The sequence below is a fragment of the Protopterus annectens genome, chromosome 15.part0, assembly GCF_019279795.1.
Source record: "Protopterus annectens isolate FY-2018-M chromosome 15.part0, PAN1.0, whole genome shotgun sequence".
Taxonomy (NCBI): domain Eukaryota; kingdom Metazoa; phylum Chordata; order Ceratodontiformes; family Protopteridae; genus Protopterus; species Protopterus annectens.
Window position 1 is genome coordinate 527,102,936 of NC_056749.1, and position 20,572 is coordinate 527,123,507.

A 20,572-nucleotide genomic window follows, 5' to 3' on the forward strand; every position below is an offset into this window, starting at 1 on the left:
GAGTAAGAATGTTGCTGCAAACCTGTAATAACCTTTTCAATTGCATTAGAGTAACATATAAAAACCATCCATGATTGCCGGTATCCATCACTACTATTTCTTTATGGGTGGGGGAGGGTTCCCTTTAGGGGGGTAGCCATGTGCCACACAGCATTCGCTGCCACTGTAACAGTAACAGTATTATTCAACAGTAAGTTTGCATGGTTGAGTGATGCTGTGGCCACCTGGTTTCTTGGCACTGTTTTCAGACAGGAATTGCTCACGACCTGAATGTCAGAACCCAAAAGATTACCTCTTGAAAACTGTGAAAAGTGACACATACTTCATCCCCAAACTCTTTCACTGAAAGTTGTACTGAACTACGGTTGTAAGTAGCATTTCTCTGAGTGAAAGCTGAATCTGCAAGATACAGCTTTTTGGTTGCAACAATTGAGTTTAAATGTCTTCAGAAATAAAAAATGTCACAGTAAATGTTACCAGTATTCAACTAATTGCAGTTAATGAATAATAATTTAGATGTTGCACAACCTCTCAATGACATTTCAGTGAAACACAAATGCCATATTGACATATCCAGTTGTAGCAAATTTGTTTACTTGTTGTTTGTTAACCAGGTAAGTGGGCTCATCAATAGACCTTATTCAGCCATAACCTGGACTTGAAGTAGACTACATACAACTGATCACACAAATCAAAAGTGAGTGCAAAATGATTATACAGAGCATAAAGAACAGTTGTGTGAGAACTTACCATAAACGTAGATGTCCTTCTCTTCCATCTTGCAGTATTCATCACAGTAGGGAGGTCGCTTCCTGCAGCACTGGACATCTGGCCAGTATACCAAAGTCTTTGGAGCAGGGGGGGTACGTGTGACGTCCCAGGTGCCATAAACTAATGTAGACCATAAAAGTGACATCTGCATGCACCCCCTTCAGAATGGACTGCCGTATACAGTAGTACCCGTGAAGGTGTAAAGAAGAGCTAAAAAGGAAGTCCCTTCAGTGTGACATGAAGACCAGACTACAGGGTATTTCACCACCTGTGTCTACTGCTGAGGATGTGAACCCACAGGTAGTTAGCAAGTAAGGAAGGCAAGGAGAGTAATCCAAGAGGGGGTAGGAGGGAGGGTCTGAATACTGCACCATGGAAGAGAAGGACATCTGAGGTTAAGGTAAGTTCTTATACAACTGCTCTATGTCCTTTTATTCTCATGTTGCAGTATTCATCACAGTAGGGAGAGTACCAAAGCTTTTAGGTATGAGCCTGGGAGGAGGCATGTGGTCCCTGATTGATGAGACCTTGTAAGATAGAGCTGGCAAAAAAACAGCTCTAGTCCTGGAGGTTAAATCTAGTTTGTAATGCTTAATAAAGTATGAACTTAAGCCCAGGTAGCCGCTTCTAAGATGGAGGCATAGTCTACCCCCTTGAAAAAGGCAGCTGAGTATGCACCTGCTCTGGTGGAGTGTGCTTTGCGATTGCCAGATAAAAATCTTCCCATGAACAGAGTAGCATGTACAAATGGTCTTAAGAGATCCATGAAGAAATGGTCTGTTTGGAGACTGGCTTCCCTAAAGCCCTAGGGTGGAAGGAAATGAACAGTTGGTCCGATTTTCTAATAAGTCTGGATTTGTCTAAATAGTACCTAAGCTGTCTGTGGATGTCTAATGAATGGAGTGTCCTTTCTGAGGAATTTTGAGGTTGAGGGTAGAAAACAGGTGGGTTAACGGTCTGATTGAGTGATAGCTCATTAACCACCTTAGTCATGAAGGAAGGGTTAGTCCTTAGGAAGACTCTGTCCTTATGGAAAGTGAGGTAAGAAGGGATGACTTTCTGATACCCTCCTGGTAGAGGTGAGGGCCACTAGTAGAACTGTTTTCCATGTGCATAGTTTCAAGGATGCTGAGAGTGCTGGCTTGAAAGGTGGCAAGGTTAGTTTTTCAAGTACAAAATTTAAGTCCCATGGTGGAGGTACAGGTTTGTGGGGCAGTCTGAGATGGAGTACCCCTTTCAGGAATAGCTTCACCTCCAATCTTGATGGCAAAGGAGGGATCAAAGACAGACAAACAGAGATGGCAGACAAATGGACCTTAACTGAAGAATATGTTAGTCCTGAAAGAAGGAGCTCACACAAGCAAAAAAAGGACTATAGGTATAGGAATGTTGAAAGGGTCCTCGTTTTTCTTTTGACACCACCTGGAGAATCTTTTCCATTTTGACACATAATTTCTCCTGGTACTAGGCTTTCTGGCCCCCTGCAGAACACTGAGTACATCCTTTGAGTATAGGTGTCTGAAGGGGATTAGAACCCTATCACCCATAAGGTCAGTTTGAGATTGCTCACCTGAGGGTACACTGAGGATCCCCTGTCCTGTGTGAGTAGGTCTAATTGGTGGGGTAACCTGTGATGATTGCCCTTGGCTAAAAGGTAGAGAAGGGGAAACCAATGCTGTCTTGACCAAAAAGGGGTCACCAGCACAATATTTGGTTTGTCCCTCTGAATTTTCAGGAGGACCTTCTGAATTAGTGTGAAGGGAGGGAAGGCATAGAGGTACATCTCCCCCCTCAAGAAAAAAAGAAAGTGTCCACTTTCCATGCTTGGGCATGTGGATCTCTTGTGCAAAACAGAGGGATTTGTCTCTTCTGGGAGGAGGCAAACAGATCTGCTTGTGGGATACCCCACCTGTGAATAAGATCTAGGAACACCTCTCTGTGAAGCATCCATTCGTGAGAGGGTGCTGAAATTCTGCTGACAGTAACTGTCATAACATTCTCTTTGGAAGGGATATGTACACTGCTAGCAGGTGAATATGCAGCTTTGATGCTAGGGTCCATATCTGTGTGGCTAGACTGAAAAGAGGGTAGGATCTCATCCCCCCTGCTTGTTTATGTACCACAGGGCAGTCATATTGCCTGCAATCACTTTCAGTGTTCCAGAAAGTAGGGTTAGTTTGATGGTCTGTAGGGCTAGAAGATGTGCCCTCATTTCTTTGATGTTGATATGGTCTCTTTGCCTTAGTGGGGACCAGTTTCCCTTCAAAGTGTTTTGTTTTTGGTTGTGCGGTAGTACTGATCCCCACCCCATGCCTGAGGCATCTGTATAGACCTGTTGTAGGGGGGCAGGTTCCTGTAAGGGTGTTCTGTGGTTGAGGTTGATGGCACAAATCCAACATTGTAGTTCCCTCTTCAGACACAGTAGGAGGGGGGAGGGGTGTCCAGAGGGTGAGAGAGTTGACTCCATAAATTCTTCAGAATCCACTGGATGTTTCTCATGTGGAGTCTTGCCAGGGGTAGCATGGGTATCAGAGATGCCATGTGGCCTAATATTCTTAGGAATTCTCTTGCTGGCAAAGAAGTGAGGGTGATCAGATTGTTGAAGTAGAAGGTGTGGTCTATGATCCTCTGCTCTGGAATGAAGGCCTTCATTCTGTCTGTTTTCATCCTGCACCCTAAGAAGATAAGGTTTTGAGTGGGGGATCAGGTGAGATTTTCCTTTGTTTACAGTGAATCCTAACTGAGTCAGGGTAGTGGTCACCTGTTGTAAGTGGTGGAGGAGAGTTTGACGATCCTGATGAATTATTAACAGGTCATCTAGGTATGGGTATATTTGAATACCATGATTTCTGCAGTGAGCAGTCAGAGGTGCAAGGCACTTGGAACACTCAGGGTGCTGTGGAGAGTCCAAAGGGTAATGCAGAAAATTGAAAATGCAAGGAACCTACTGTAAAGTGTAAGAATTTCCTGTAGTCTGGGTGTATTGGAATGTGAAGGTAGGCGTCTTTCACATCCAGAGCTATAATAAAGGCCTGGGTTGGTATAAGTGGTAGGAGCAGAGGTAAGGTGAGCATTTTGAAAGTGGGTACCTTGAGGAAGAGGTTTAGAACAGATAAGTCCAGAAGTGGTCTCCAAGGACCCTCTTTCCTTGATACCAGAAACATTCTGGAGTAAAAACCTTTGTTTTTTTGTGAAATAGGGACCTTCTCTATGGTGCCCTGAGTTAATAATTGTTGAATGATGGTTGTTGCTCAGAATGTTTTAGTTTTTGTTTCCTCTTTAAGGGAGTAGAGGGCTGAATATGATTAGAAGCCAATGTCTGGGAGGATGATATGGTAGGAGTGGGCCCTTCTGACTGTATGAGCTCTGGTTCCCCTCCACCATCAGGATCTGATGGCTGATTAACCCTCAGTGGACGTAGTCATTGCTTCCACCATCCTGGCTACCACAATGGTTCTCAGGCCTGGGTGGGAAATGGAGATCTGAAGAGATCCCGGGCTTTCCTCTGCCTCGAGAATCTCTCCAGACACCTGAGGTGCAGCATGGGAATCAGGCCTAATTTTCTTGGCCTTCTTCTAAGGCAGCTCATCAGAAGTGCCTACCCTGCCCTCCATGCCTAGCGTGGGAGCCTTTGATTTTCTAGGTACAATTTCAACATGGCTAGATGGCTGCGGAGAGTCCTAGGAACAAAGGATTTACAAATGGGGCAGGACTTATGGTCATGGGCCTCAACTAAACAGAAAACGTACTGATCGTTCATGTCTTTGTGAGAAATTTGTCTGCCATAAGCACACTTCCCCTTTCTAGTGGATATGTACCTCTGAGAAACAAGGCAAAGGTAAAAAGAAAACCCAACAGGGTACTTACCTGTAGCGGTCATCTGGATAAATGAGTGATCTGCTTCCTGAACTGGCGAACAGAAGTCTGACATTCACTGCGGCAGGAAAATGCTAAAGGGGGTACGTGCAGATGTCACTTTTATGGCCTATGTCAGTTTATGGCTCTGACCTGAGACATCACAAATAGCCCCTTGCTCCAAAGACTTTGGTATACTCGACAGATGTCCAGTGCTGCAGGCAGCGACCTCCATACTGTGATGAGTACTGCAACATAAGAATAGAAGGACATCAAGCAATAATGGTAGGGGCACATGTAGTAGGCAAAAATCAATAATGAAAACGTATTACCTAGCATAATTATTCCATAGCAAAAGACACACTTTAAATGATAATACACATACTAAATACAGCATCACTAGAATTGTAGCTATATACATACTGTTTTGTTTTTTTTTTACATTTTTACAAAGGTTCCTGAGTATTTGCATATTTACAGAATTGAGTATTTTTATATTTACAAAGTTTGGATTGTAGAAGCTCCTGAAAAATGGTTTGAATATAGGTTTACTATGCAGTAATCAGATGCTTAGAGAACATCTAGACAGTGTCTAGGAAGCAAATGTATTTTTTGAAATTTTGATAGTTACTTTAGTTCTGATGTCACATGGAATATTATTCCATGATTTAGGGTCACTGCCCATCATCATTGGTACTATCCTAGGTCAACACCAGAATACTTAATACTACCAGAAACTGCAAAAGTTTTAAAACATACAAAGCTCTATATATTTGTACACAGTCTTTTCAGTTTTGTCAGTGTTGCACAAAATATAAATATTAAGAGGCCGCATTACTGCTCATTTCATACAGATGTTACTAATAAATGTAGTAGCTAATAGTCCTTGCTTACTATCCACAAAGAGACGAATCTTACCACTTAACCAAGCAGCACAAAAATAATCAGTAAGCCTGCAGAAAAGAGCCCTGTAACTTCAATCAGTAAAACCAGTAACTGAATATACAGAAAATGACAGCTGAAGTACTAAGACTTAAGTTCAAACAAACAGATTAACACTGAACGCAAGAAAATCCATAGTTACGTTATTTGGAACTAATAATAGGTCCTTTTCAGCACATCGCCTTAAAATCCTCACCCTTAAAAAAAGGGTCTATATTATGTTGTCGAAAGATGTGTTCTGCAAACACGTCTTCATCGACACATAAATATCGAACCATGTAATAGCCGAATGGCCACATCAGCAACTTTTTTCCCAGGGGAAAAAAGCCCTTGTCTTTCATCGGGGATTTGCCCTTTTCCCCACTGTAGTGCGATCTCGGAGTTGGTATATTTAGTTAGGGGGGGGTGTGGGGGGCACATTTGAGATCTGAATGTTTGTTTGCTGTTCCTTAGGCCAAGTGCTTTTTCCCCTGGGAAAAAAGTCACTGATGTGGCTGTTCAGCAATTACAGGCTTTGATATTTGTGTGTCGATGAAGACGTGTTACACATCTTTCGATTATATAATATAGACCCTTAAAAAACAACCACTTCCAAATGTCAAACAACAAAAATGTACCTTGTGCTTTCAACAGACCAGATGTTATACTTTCTTACACATGTACAATAGTGCCAGAAGGTTCTTACATGGCGCAAAACAGCCTACAGAAAATCTCACCTGATAACCAAAGAAGTTAGGAAAGATATAGCTATCAGTGTATAGTACTAACTATGCTCCAACACTTCTTGATCATCATAACTCTAAAATTGCCAAAAAAAAAAACAGAAGACAGAGAATAAAGTTATAAGATTCAGCCACCTAAGCCCACTTAATTACCATCCCTGTCATACAACTACTAAATCCAAATGGTTTCCAGTAGATGGGAGAGCACACCTCCTACTTAGTATTTCAATATACAAACAAATCAGTGAACATTACTGCCCCCACCACCACCACAGAATCTATTTAATTACAGAAGCTCACGCTATGACTTATGGAACATAGACAAAACTTTGCTAGTTAGACACCCCATGCAAACACATACACATTCTGGCAATGGCAGAAAAGGCATTTGCAAGACTTGCACCTGCTACATGCAATACTGTACTACAAGAAATTAGGATATTCACCAACATGCAAACCTTCAGCATGGTTCTAGAAAACTACATAGCAATAACACAGCAATGTCAGTACTTCAACAATCATAGATAGAATAAGCATTCCCTCTTTAAACCCAATACTAGTTAATTATTTCACTTTATCAGAAAGTAGAACAAATATATATATTGCACAATCCACTGTACATGTCCCACTCAGAATTGTATCCTTCCTTATCAGTTATCTTCTCCATTAGCTCATCTCTCAGTGGGTAAGCACAATCCTCCCTCAAACTTTCTCATGAAGAATACTCTCCTTTCCATTAACAAAGTAGGACTAAAGCCTTGCATTGTTTGAAGCATATCACTATATCCGAGCAGAAAAAACTATGATTCCTTGCTTTCTTTCTGTTTACACTTTTCATCTTACTTTCCAGTACTGCCCAATGTTCTTGCTATTAATGTCTCATTCCATTTTCTTTACATAACTTGCATGTTGCTCTCTGCTTATGACTTAACTGTGTATTATTGATCATGCATTTATAATGTGTATGTCTTAAAAGTGCAAAGATTTTTATACCACTTTATAATATATATGTATTAGGTGTGCATTGATTTTATACTACTGGTCTTATTACACATTCTGTTGACTATGTGGCTAACAAATGAAAAAATAAATAGCACCCTTACACACACACAATCTCATAAAGGCTAATTTATAGACATATATGAGACAGAAGGAAAATAACTGACCTGAATGATGTAAAAAACATACATTTTAAGAAAATTAAAACAGAAAAACTCTGTGGGGGGTATTTTCATAAACAGTTAGCACAAGTGTTACATGAAATATTGCAATAAGCAGAAATAAGCAGGGAGGTGGTGATTCAGTGACACTAGCTGACATTTGTGTGAAATAAGCTGGAATAACTGATTGTGGACATGTAGCTACTTTGTGTTTGTGTTAAACAAATTTGAAATACATTGATGTAGTTATTATGTTACCACAATCACACATTTGAGATGTACACAATCAACAAAGGGGCTATAACTACTGATTATGGTGGATATCTATTGATGAAAGTGACTAATTCTGCTACATTTGCTCAGGTTAAATAGTCGTTAATTTGGCTTTCCAGGATTGGTATGCATCATGTTTGTGTGACACAAAAAGTTTAAACACTGACAATAGGACTGTATCTAGATGAAAGTGACTTTTCAATCAGGTTGGACAGTCATCAATCTGGCTTCCCAGAACTACTGTGTATTTGTATGAAATAAACTTGGATACTTTACTGTAGCTATTAGGTGTTTGTCTAAAACAAACTTGAAATACATCCCTGTGTGGCCATTTTTTATCACAAACATCCAAAGTGTATACAGTCAACAAATGGGCTTTAATTGCTGTGTACAGGGCAGTCTCTCTGGATGTAAATGAGTGATTCTGCTGTCATGGTCAAGGTAAACAGTCATTAATCTGGCATTGCAGATCTAGGATGCATTTCGTGGAGCAAGTTGGAATTTTTTACTGCATCCATTTTCGTTTAAATCAGGTGATACACAGTAAATACAGTGACTGTAACTGAAGGGTATGAAATACATATGTGGATACACGTGATTTATTGTTGTTTAATCATGATTAAACAGTTACTGATCTGGCTTTGCAGTAGCAATGTCACACAATGCATTGTACTTGCTGAAATCTGTGTAAAACCACCGTTGCTTTGGCTTATGAATGTTTGTGTGTGGGAGGTTGCAGTGTATCTAACAGTAACAAGTTAGCCAGAATTTGTTTCACTTTCCATCACAATCAAACATCAGCATTGTACACATTAAGTGGCTATCTTTGGTGGCCTGGATAGGATGTGTGTGAAAACTGTTCATTGGTACAGCAAGTATTATTGTCATGTCATAAAGCTTGGTTCTCTGATTGACTTGGTTGTGGGAGCTTCTGTGTGAAGACTGCAGTTCTCTTTGTTCTGTGTAGGTTTCAGTTAAGTGCTCTGTTTTCCTCCAACACTCAAAGACATGCTATAAGTGAATCAGAATTCCTCCCATTTGCCTGAAGGCAAGTACACAGTCTGTGCTCATGTATCTGTGCACATCTTGGACAGTCCTGGACTGTTAAGAGCAGTACCATTATATGTCTGTATGTGTGAAAAAATATGTGATTTTTTACCTGTGGATAAGGGGCACATACATAACTCTTCTGGCTAGCAGCAAAATTATCTTTCAAAAATGAGGCAAAAATGCATCATACAACATCCAAAACCTCTGAGCTTCTGAGGCCTTGCAGCCCGTAGACCCAAAATGTGTAAGGAGGTTTTGGCAAAGGACTAGTAAAAGGGTCTCTTCCTTAGCTTTGCCCTAAGCCCTACCTAGTCTAAAACTGGCCTTGACTAGCCACTGCATGAACAGAAGATTTTCATAGCATGTACAGGAACTGGAGACAGTGCAGTCATAATCTCTTTATCTTTTCTTACAGTCAGACCTCAGATGTATGCATAGAAGGCCACTACAGTTTGTCTGGGGTCATTATACTGTCTAGGAGAAACAAGTCTGAACACATTACTGTGACCATTATTTTTCTCACTTTCCCAATGTATAAAGAAGTGGCTGTCAATTTTGGGGGTATGGGTAAAGAGGCAGGTATGCTGTGCATTTAAGTCTGACAGCAATAAGGTGAAATATATTACTTCAGCCATTTGTTCTTTTACTTTCTTAACAGTCTAATATCAGAGGTATACACAGAAGGTGGCTGCCTTTTCAATGTGAGGTGAGGAGGTATATGTATGGCAGCAATGACTTCAAATACATGACTGTGGCCATTTGCCCCTTTACTTTCATTTTGCTGTAATACCTGTGAAATACATAGAAGGTGACTATCTTTTTTGGGAGGAGGAATAGGTTGTCAAGCACTATTTCCAGATATGATTTATGTGTACTTGCAAGCATCTGCATGAAAACTGCTTTTTTGTCAACTCTGAAAATTAAGCCCTAAACTCAAATTATTTTTTCTTGAAATAAGACTGAATTTCTTTATTGACCCTGATTTTTGTTCAGCTCATCACTGATTCAAGAGACTGGAAAAAGAGCCTAAAACACCTCAAAACATAGAACCTCATGAATTCTGGAGGCCTAGCAACTACCAAACCCCCTGCTTATGTAATTTATTTTCCCCACAGTCATTACACTACAGTCTTAGCTAGTTAGAGTATATTGAAAGGATGTGATGAAAAACTGAACAATAAGATAGTGTGAAGAACAAGACAGACAATCTATCTGAATGGTGTTTGGGAGGAGGGCTATGATGGGAAAGATCAGATGGGATCTGAGGATGGCATGGGTGCTGAAGCAGCAGAGGGAGTACCGTGGATTCCTTTGCTTAAGGTTCCTTTTCTACTAAGGCTGGCCTTGATTCTAATCACCAGGATCTGCCTGGGTATAGGATCTTCACTTATGTTATGATGCTAGGACTAGTGTCAGCATTAGCTGGACAAGCATGTCTTAATGGCTGCCTTTGGTGTCAGTATTCACAATGTCACATGTTGTCACCCTCTGCATCACAGTACAGTCTACCAGTGGCTAACGTATCACAACCTTCACAACCAGGACATTATTATCAATTGTGGGGACAGAAACACCATACAGGAGATAGTACACATGTACTTCATATGGAATCAAGGGGATGTGTGACATGCACATCTCAGCAGACAAGACCTTTCATCATCTAACAGAGAATAGACCAGGAGGTTTGCAGGCATCAGTCTTGCAAATCCTATATAAATTCCCTGATGTGTTGCTGCAATAAGTACAGGAACATATCTGGTTTCCACAGGGAGTAGAGGATAGAGTAACCACTATGTGGGACCTCTACACAAAGGTTGAGTTTTCTATGGTCTTGTTGACTAATGACTGCATTCACATTGCCATTTAGGCCCCACCTGCTTCACATGACATCTGGTATATCAACTGGAAGGGCTTCCAATTCATCAATTGGCAGGTGGTGTACATTGCACAGTGTCTTATATATAATATGTCTGTGCACCAACCAGGCAGTCCCCATGATTTTGACATCTGGCACATGTACAACCTATAGCAGTAGTTCCTGTATGGTAACTTTCCACAGGGACATCTAGTTGACAGATGCACATATTACCAGCTACAGAGGCTTCGATATGTTGTTCCCATACTTGTTTCATAATGATGTTAACTGTTGACTGTTGCTTGATATGCCTTGAAGCTATGGTTGATGCCCCCAGAATATGGTATCAGTGGCATAAACACCACATGTCACAGACATAGAATATTTGAACATTAATTCAGAATTCTGAAAGCTCATTTCTACTGCTTTGACACATCTGGTGGTGCACTCCAGTATACATTAGAAACTGGCAGTAGGATATTTGTGGTCTGTGCCATTCTACACAACATGGTGCTATGAGAATATTTACAGAGTGGAACATCATAAAAATACTGGACATGTGGAAGTGATTTTGGAAGAGGGAGGAGTCATTGGAGGAACCACACTCAGAGTACCTCATGTGAGGCAGAGGCAATGTATTTTTACTACACAGCACCACAGCAGCACTGGCAAAGCAGTGATGTCTAGTCCACAACTATGGATCATGGCAGGGAAAAAACATAATAAAACTAATTCATGCAGTAGAGGGCATTAACTGGCCATGATGTGCATCATAAATTACCAATCCAACACAGACAGAAGGTTGGGCAGGGCACATTTATCATTTTTACAAGTGGACTAGGCCTCAGTGACAGTGAAAAGCAATGTTAAGGTAAGGGAGGGCTATGGTAGGTGGACATGTTTTGGGGGATTAAGAATTATATCCTCCATGTTTGGGGGTGAAGTTTCCATGGTGTAAATACTTCCAAGGCATACCCTGTGGCCCTGCTTTTTCAGAACTGAAGGGTAGCATCATGGGAGTGTGCACAGGAATCCTACTGTGTGTGCCCATGTAGGGAGGAAGTAGGCAGACAGCAGTCATGATCCCACAAAATGGCAATGGCTAGGAGTGGTATCAATAAGCAAACAAGGGATACAAATGGTACAAGACTGTGGGACCTGAATAGCTTGCCTGGAGGGTTGTCCTCACAGTGGAGCCAAGTGAGATTCAGCCACAATTATGTAATTGTCTCCACCTGGGGTGAAGACAGCCATGGACAGAGGTAACAGTATTGCAGTGTCTGGTATATTGTGTGCTATATGTGTGCTCCCAGTTTGTGATCAAGTACCACGTGAGTGGCTGCTTGTTTGGCCATGGTGGTTGTTTGCCAGTATCCTCATTCAGGCAGCAGTGGATGTGAAAATGGCCAACACTGACCTACATGCCTGCACTAAATCTCTATATGCTATGTCCTCCTACATTCACAGTTCCTGCAGTGGGTTGCAGTTAATCAAACGGGCCATGCAACACACTTAACACCACTAGCATGGAGTGTATAGTGGTCATCTGTGGCAGGATCACTGACCTATACATCCACTGATTGTTGGCAAGGGTGACAATAATCATGTATATTCGGGGTCATGGTGGTGATGGCTACCTACATGTTTCTGCCCTATAATGGGTGCATGCACCTTGGAGGCAGTGTGGCTTATGGGTACCATCCTCCTGTGGAGCCTTTATAGGGCTAATATGGACTATACATCCAGCAATAAACACAGAGAATGCCAGATGTGCACCCTGCCCCTCCTTCTGCAATGCTCCTCTGGGAAATGTGTGCGTGCCCTCCAAATTTAGCATTGCTGACAGAGTGACTTTGCCTTTGAACTATGCCATGTGCAGGGTGAAATCATCTAGAGATGACCTGCTGAGTTCAAGTACATGCCTATCTATTCTTCTGAACCCACCACAAGTGAAACCATTGAAAGCTTAAGTATAACTTGCTTGTGGCAATGATGAAACATATGTCACACATCCAGACTGGGGGAATGATGATTCAACACTTCTTGAGGCCTTTTCCTAAGCCGCGGTGGTGCAGCGGTAGTGTTGTCACCTCACAGCAAGAGGTTCTCCCATTTGATTCTCAGCTGGAGCACCTTCTGTGTGGAGTCTGCATGTCCTCCTCACGGTCGAGTGGCGTTCAAAAGACATGCGTGAATGGGCGTGTCTTCGTTGAAGGTTGGGTCGGGCTGGCACCTCGGCACTGTAAATAAAATCTACTGCCAATCATTAGTGGACCGGAGTTCTGATGTGGCGACCCCTAACCGGGAAAAGCCGAAAGAAGAAGAAGAAGAAGGAGGTAAAGATAAAGGATGAGGATCATGAAGTTGGAGGACATTTTAACAACATTAGACCTAGAAATGAATAGGTTATTTGGGGGAAAACAGTATTAACAAATCCCTGAGGGAAGTAATGGAGTGTTGTCAGTGGAATGCTTTAGAGATAGAACAACATGGTTTCAGAACTCACTATTTTTTTGTCTACGTCTCAATTTATTTCTTGAAATTTCAGCATTCAAAGGATCAGATCTTGCAGTTCTGTTAGGGAGCTATTGAACAGGCAGAGAATGTGGTTTGGAGAACTTGGAGAAAAAGCTTTCCTCGAGGAAATACCACAGGGAGAGGTAACGGAAAGTAAAAAAAGGGTGATTAGTGTAAACAGACATGGAGCTGGGCAGAAGGGAATGAAGGGTGAGTGAGCAGCTTGGTGGAAATGTGGCAGAAGAAGTGAGCAGAGTATGGGGAGGGCAAGAAGAGGAATTGTGAGAGGTGTGTAAGGAGTTAGGGATAGTGGGACTGGTCCCTAATCTTCAAATATGCTTAGCACATAGGTGGCATATGACCTTTAGAAGATTAGAGATAGGGTTTTCTACTGCAAAATAAATACAGGAGGTTTGGAAAAGAAATGGCAGATGGTATTCATTTGTGGTGGGATTATGAGATGGTAAATAAACAGTGGTAGAAGGCAGTATTAAGTTGAAGAAAGTTGAGCAGAACAGTTTTTGCCAAGATGAGTTGGAAATGTGGCTGTCCTGAAACGAGAATCACAAAGTAGAATGCATGCTGTTAGGTGGGTTGGAACACCTCAGAGTCACCATAAAGTTGAAGGCAGAAGAGATGGGGGTGCTACTAAATGTAGGAGAGGAGAATGGCAGGTGGTGAAGAAAGTTAGGAATAGGTGTTCATGGGATAGCATGACTATGAGTGAGGGGGAATCAGGAAGGGAGCAAATGGGAAACAAGACTGATAAGGGTGAAGAGAATGAAGTAGGTCTTTAGAGATGTGAACTCTAGTGTAGCCATTGTAAGCTCTGCAGATAATTATATATCAGAAGGGATGATACTGGCAAAGCTGCTATGCATTTTTTACAAATGGGATTTTTTTAATTAATTCATGTGTTATGGAAGCTTCACATATGCTGGTTTATAGTGTAACATTAATTAAAATATACATTACAAAATAAAAAAACAGGTACATTTTTACTTTTAGCAGAAAAAAACACCTCATTAGCTTGAGTTATACATACAAAATTGCCAATGATTAATAATGTTCATCCCTTACTTGTATATTCCACATTTCAAATTACAAGGCACAGAGATTTTATCCAATGACTTTCAAATGCATCCATGTCTTTCCAGAAGAGAATTTGAGGTCTGAGACCAACTTTATTATTCATATAAAGTAGTTATACATATATTTTTTATTACAGTTTCTGAGACAAGCAGGACCCAGGCAACTTTTTTTCAGAGCATCATATAAAGACATGCTGATGGTACCTCAAACTAGATCAGGACTGTTGTTTTTAAGCTAAGTTTTTATTAATAATATCTGGCAACTTTTCCTTTATTTAGGTCCTTGAAAGCTTATATTTTTAATATTTCACTGACCTCAGGTGACTAGAGGGCATAGTAGGTCATGGGTTTGCTACCCATGTCCTATTACAATTCTCAAAGGGTACAGGTAATAAGTCATGTTAATAAATAGCATGACATCTCACTTCTGGATTAAGAGTTCTCACAGATTTTAATAGGAAAATATTGGGTAATTATTTCACTAGTACAACTACTGTACTAGCCAAACAATTATTCCACTGACATCCTGAAGAAGAGAAACTTTTCTTTTTCGTTTTGCGATTGGTTTCATACAGATTTTACAATAAAAAATAGGTTTAAACATAAATTATAGCAACACCCCTTTTTAAAGTATTTTATCACAGTGTCAAAATAACTCATGATCCAGCATTACAGAATTAATCTTCATAGTCAGTGTTGGGTTCACATTTAAAGAACAGGCCTCGGTTACTTATATCCTATCTGCTTAACTTTTTTACTTAAGAAAATAAAAACATATACCTTACACAATCATTAGCTCTTTCATCTATAACCTGCTACAAACGTCTACAAACTTATGCTTAAGAAAATGCATTCTAAAATTATAGACTTTAAAAGGCAAACAAACAATGCCAAAATATTCCAATTATCCACTTCTTTAATAATCATCCTGCAGTCAGCTACATGGCTTACAACGATACACCCCAGACTACAGTCCAAATGATGACTGATTAATGGTTCTAGCAGTAGAGAAGCCAGATAGAGGTAGGAAAGGAATGAAGGGGTGACCACAATCTAGGTGGGAGAGTTCAGCACATAGGTCACAACCTGCTAAGAGGCCAGTGTGGAGCACAGACCATAGCAATGTGTGACAAACAGTCAAAATGTGGAACACCCTATTTTCATACTGCAAGAAAAGTGTACCTTGACCATGGTCATGTCCTTTCAACCAAAATATATGCGCGCGCACACACACACACACACACACACACACACACACACACACACACACACACACACACAAACACATACACATACACAAAACACACTCACACACACACACATACACAAAACACACACACTCACACACAAAACACACACTCACACACACACACACACACACACACACACACACACACACACACACACACCCTTGCCAAACCTTTCAACTGCCCAGAATTTTGCAGAATGCCCAAATTTTTGCCTCATATTTTTTGGTCTGTTCCACATAAAATACATAGTTTTCTGGTCAATCACAGAGGAATAAAATAATGACAGAAATCTGAGTTTCAGACATCATATCCTTCAGAATGTGTATGCTAACACAAAACATGTAATTCCAGCAACTTTCTAAGTTTATAAGAGCAATATCTAAAAATTCCCTATTTTTGTGGCTTTATCACCACCATTATGTTTGGCTGTTGGCTTTTTCCAGATTTCTTACTCCAGAGGTTCAGAGGTATGTGTTTAAAGAGAGGGAAAAAATAAAATAGAAGCAAAAGAGTACCATAGTAAATAACTGCAATGCCAGCAGTTAAAAGGAATCCTTTTAACTGCTGGTATTGCAGTTATTTAATTTGGTACTGCTTTGCTTCTATGTTATTTTTTTCTCCCTCTCTTTAAACACAGTTTTTCAGAACTATTCTCAGTATGTGACACATTTGGGAGGTCTCACTGGCTTCCATCCTCAGGAACAGTTACTTGATTGGTTCATATACTGCAATGGCAATTGGCTGTAATTTCAGAATACAAGCCAGTTAAAAGCTGTGTAGCACAACCAATGCTGTTCAATGTGAACAGTGGAGAAGTTATTTGATTGGTTTGTATACCATAATGCTGATGGGCAATAATTGTGGTATATGAATCAATCAAAAGCTGTGTAGTGGAGCTAAAGCTGTTTAATGTGGAACAGCAGAACAGTGAGCATGTTTATGGTCGAATGCAGAGCATTCCACATAATCAGGAGCACTTGGCTGCTCAGGTTGGGCACATCTCTGTGGATGCACACACTGCATTACTTACGTGTTGGAAACCACAGAATCTACAGCGGCATTTACTCCAAGGTGGAGTGGGAGGAAAACCATGGAATTAAATTACATGCAGACGTTAATGGCAATCCCCTACGCCCACTGCACATCCAAACCCAGCTGCACTACTAGGCATGTGCAAGGAAGTACACATTGGAATTACAAAGTTATCTGATGGTTGCCTGGATGATTGCTGCATCACAATCAGCCCTTGCTAGTATAGAATGAAAGGCCAGACTTACAGAGATTGGCTGGAGGTTCAGCAGGAGCCAAGGACTCAATGAGGAAAAAAAACTCTACTTCTGCCAGACAACCCTTCCCCACTATCCATTCTTCCACTACATAGTTATTGTCATATCCAAAATAGTCACATTCATTAAACCTACTTACTACATCTCCTACAACACAGTTATTCAAACAGCATCACCTCTAATCATCATTTCAGACTAAGCCCTTAATTCTTTCATTACTTGCAGCTTCCAAAACTTCCTTCTTAACCCCCACAAGATACATTTCACACATTACTTGTCACAAATCTCTTCCTCTGAAAGTCTGCCATCTGTTCCTCATAAAATATGTAATGTTCTGGTCAAACACGGACGAATAAAATAATGACAGAAATCTGAGTTTCAGACATCATATCCTTCAAAATGTGTATGGTAACACAAAGCCTATTATTCCAGCAACTTTCTAAGTTTATAAGAGCAATATCTAAACATTGTCCCTATTTTTGTGGCTTTATCACCACATTATGTTTGACTGTTGGTGTTTTCCAGATCTCTTACTCCAGCAGGTTCAGAGGTATGTGTTTAAAGAGAGGAAAAATATAATAGAAGCACAACAGTACCATAGTAAATAACTGCAATACCACCAGTTAAAAGGAATCCTTTTAACTGCTAGTATTGCAGTTATTTACTTTGGTACTGTTTTGTTTCTATTTTATTTTTTCTCCCTCTCTTTAAACACAGTTTTCCAGAACTATTCTCGGTACATGAATAGTCACATATTTGGGAGCTCTCATTGGCTTCTGTCCTCAGGAACAGTTACTTGATTGGTTCATATACCGCAATTAGCTGTAATTGCAGAATACAAGCCAATTAAAAGCTGTGTAGCACAACCAATGCTGTTCAATGTGGAACAGTGGAGCAGTTATTTGATTGGTTGTATACCATGATGCCGATTGGCAGTAATTGCAATATACGAGCCAATCAAAAGTCATGTAGCAGAGCCAAAGCTGTTTAATGTAAAACAGCAGAACAGTGGGTTCATTTATGGTCGAATGCAAAGCATTCCACATAATCAGGAGCACTTGGATGCTCAGGTTGGGCACATCTCTGTGGATGCACACACTGCATTACTTACTTGTTGGAAACCATAGAATCTACAGTGGCATTTATTCCAAGGTGGAGTGGGGGGACAGCCATGGAATTAAATTACGTCTAGACGTTAATGGCAATCCCCTACGCCCACTTCACATCCAAACCCAGCTGCACTACTAGGCATGTACAAGGAAGTACACATTGGAATTACAAAGTTATCTGATGGCTGCCTGGATGATTGCTGCATCACAATCAGCCCTTGCTAGTATGGAATGAAAGGCCAGACTTACAGAAATTGGCTTGAGGTTCAGCAGGAGCCAAGGACTCAATAAGGAAATAAAACTCTTCTACTTCTGCCAGACAACCCTTCTCCACTATCCATTCTTCCACTACATAGTTATTGTCATATCCATATTCATTAAACCTACTTACTACATATCCTACAACACAGTTATTCAGACATCACCTCTAATCATCATTTTAGACTAAGCCCTTAATTCTTTCATTACTTGCAGCAGCTTCCAAAACTTCTCTCTTAAGTCCCACAAGATACATTTCACACATTACCTGTCACAAATTTCTTCCTCTGAAAGTCTGCCATCTTGCTACTCAACCCCTTTATTTCACTTTCATTAACTCCATCACCTTTTCCTCTTTCCATACAATTGCCGTAACATCTGTTTGCATCTCTGTTAATCATCATATTCATTTTAACTCATCTACCTACTTAATGTCTGTTGCAGTACTCTAAAACCTTGCTTAACACATACCCTTCATGTGTATCAGCTGTCGTGTAATTCTCAGTTTCATCTACAGATGAACACTGCTTAAGGGATCACTGAAACTGTTAAGTTACAGCACACATGTTACAGGAAATGGTGCCCATGCAAGGGAGCAAGCTGCTCTGCAACCCCCACACCCCTGCACCTCTGAATATACGAATATTTTATTCTACAATTGCAGGGATGTGGAGATAGTTCCATTATCTCATTGAAGTAAGTCCATGCTCTTTAAGAAAATACAGGAGCCAATTAAAAAATAATCTTTTCCTATTTTGTTTATGTATTGTACAATATTAATCATTTGCTCTTTACTGATTCTTTTCCTGAACTAAATTAAATATATTGTCTTGAAAAAATTAATTCTGTATAAGTGAGACATTTGATTTCACCATTCACTTTCCAGTGACAAGATAGATTGGGACAGACAGCTGCCCAGCTATAAGATGAGCAAGAATGACAGAAAGAGGAGGGATTGAACATGAGTAGTACTCTATGGGTAGGACAGCATCAAATGCACACTCAGAAAGGAGAAGGAAGAACATGGTTAAGGGAGAGGGGAGAATCAGAACCAATGTTAAATGTCCTGCAGGTTAAGCTGTGTCAGCAAAGACTGAAGGACAGAATAAAGTAGTGGAGTAGTATGATCTGATAGTGTCCAGGGATAAAGCTCTGACCACAGCCCATCTAACCCACATTCTGTTTGCGGCTCTGGCATCTGACAGAGCAGCAGGGTGGAGTATGTGTGCTCATTCTTGGGAGTGGGTGGTTACCTGGGCTTTCGCTGTACAACCCATGGTAGAGGCTGGGGATGTGGTCCAAGGAGGGAAGAGAGTGGTGCACATGGCTGATGCAGCATTCAAACCCACTGCACGCAACCACAATGTTGCATTGGAAGGAGTACAGGAGTAGCCATTAATAAGTAAATACCCCCCAGATGAAACACGACAGCTAGACCCCAGCATGCTCTGCCATCTCCAGCATATCCGAGCAAGTCCAGAGGAAGAGAAGTAGCTCTGAGCCCTGATAATGAACATGGGATACTGGGTAGAAAGGCCCTAGGATGATATAGGGGAGCAAGAATTGCTCCAAAAAAAGTAGTAGAATAGCATGATGAGTTATGTTTGCTGGGAATGTGAATTTGCACTAGCAAACCAGGAATGTCAAGCTCCAGGACATGGACACAGGAAGATTTAACTGTGATCTTGGGCTATGAGGGTTTCATCAACTGGTGCAGGAGTACACCAGTAAGAAGGGAATTGTAGATAAATACATCATGCTGCCTGAAGTAGGCTGCCTCCTTGAGTCACTATATTTCAATAAAAGTTGAAACTGCTACATTTTCAAGAAAACTTGCTTGTTAGATGTTGTTTTTGGTCTATAATTCTTTGAGGATGTCGTCTATTGGTTCATAATGGAAGAAATGGAATAAGACTACTACAAGGAACTAATAAGCCATGTGTCAGAATTGAGAAAAGTGTTGAGAGTGAGTGTGGCAAAGGCTGCATACAGAGCTGGATCATGACCATATGGGGCCCTAGGCAGAGTAATGAACAAGAGGCTCCCTCCACAGCCATGTCAATATCATTGGCTGTCTCTCCGCTTTTACCATAAAACACTGTTCAGACCTTTTAATATCTATACTATTTTCTTTTTTGACTATGACAATAGATTTGTATACAATTTAAAACTGTTATTTTATATTTTACAGCAAAAGCACTGACAGCCATTTGCTACCCAATACATTCTGACACTGAAAACACATTTAGCACGAGTAACAGTAATATTCTCTTCCTATGAATCTCGCATTCATTAAAAATGCATCTGCTTACCGTGAAGCACTAATTGGCAGCTATGTGAAAGGTGCAGAAATTTGAAACACAAATCTGTAATGTATTTAACAACTTGGGACATCTCACTGGTGAAGTGACTTGGTCACAGTCACACAGTAGA